Genomic DNA, 808 nt, shown 5'->3' on the forward strand with positions numbered 1-808 from the left:
TGGTTATATTGAGCGTAATTTAGTTGCTCAATATTGGCAGCACTACCTAACTGACAATCAACACCGATATGATCGGATATACCACAGATTTCACAAGGAGGGGATGCAGAAGGAGGTGTGACAGCATTAACATTAAGTTTTTCAAATTTTTGGGTTAATGCCTCAACCTTAGCAGCAAGGTGGTTATATTCAGAGACTTCGTATATACCTGCCTCTTTCTTAGAGGGAGTAAGAGCAGTGATGGCTCTCTCGTTGGTCCATTGGTAATGATTCTGAGCCATGTCTTCAATCAAGGCATAGGCCTCCGTATAGTTTTTGTTCATTAGAGCTCCACCAGCAGCTACATCAACAGACATCTTAGTGGTATATGACAAGCCATTATAAAACGTGTGGACTATAAGCCACTTCTCTAGGCCATGGTGGGGACAAAGTCTAAGCATTTCCTTGAAACGCTCCCACGCCTCATAGAGAGACTCCCCATCTTTTTGATTGAACCGTGTGATTTGGTCTCTAAGTTTAGCGGTTTTAGATGGGGGGAAAAATCGGGCAAGGAATGCTCGCCTCATATCGTCCCATGAAGTGATGGAACCGACTTCTAGGGAATGGAACCAAGCGCTAGCTCTATCCCTTAAGGAGAAGGGAAAGAGATGAAGTCTTACGGCTTCTTGGTTCTCTTTTATGGTGCCACTGAGTCTAAGTAAGGAAGAAATATGGAGATTTGGATCCTCAGTGGGTGATCCAGAAAACTGATTTTGCTGCACCAAATTGAGTAGTGCAGGCTTGATCTCGAAGTTATTACCCTCAACCG

The 808-nt window shown here is 43.8% G+C and overlaps 1 non-coding gene across 1 annotated transcript; it reads left to right on the forward strand.

The window, feature by feature from the left end:
• The first annotated feature begins 411 nt into the window (after positions 1 to 411).
• On the forward strand, positions 412 to 518 carry LOC112418754 (small nucleolar RNA R71). Its single transcript, XR_003008844.1, has one exon. It is a non-coding gene; the product is annotated as a small nucleolar RNA R71 (small nucleolar RNA).
• The last annotated feature ends 290 nt before the right edge of the window (positions 519 to 808 follow it).

The sequence above is a fragment of the Medicago truncatula genome, chromosome 1 (assembly GCF_003473485.1).
Source record: "Medicago truncatula cultivar Jemalong A17 chromosome 1, MtrunA17r5.0-ANR, whole genome shotgun sequence".
NCBI classification, from domain to species: Eukaryota; Viridiplantae; Streptophyta; class Magnoliopsida; order Fabales; family Fabaceae; genus Medicago; species Medicago truncatula.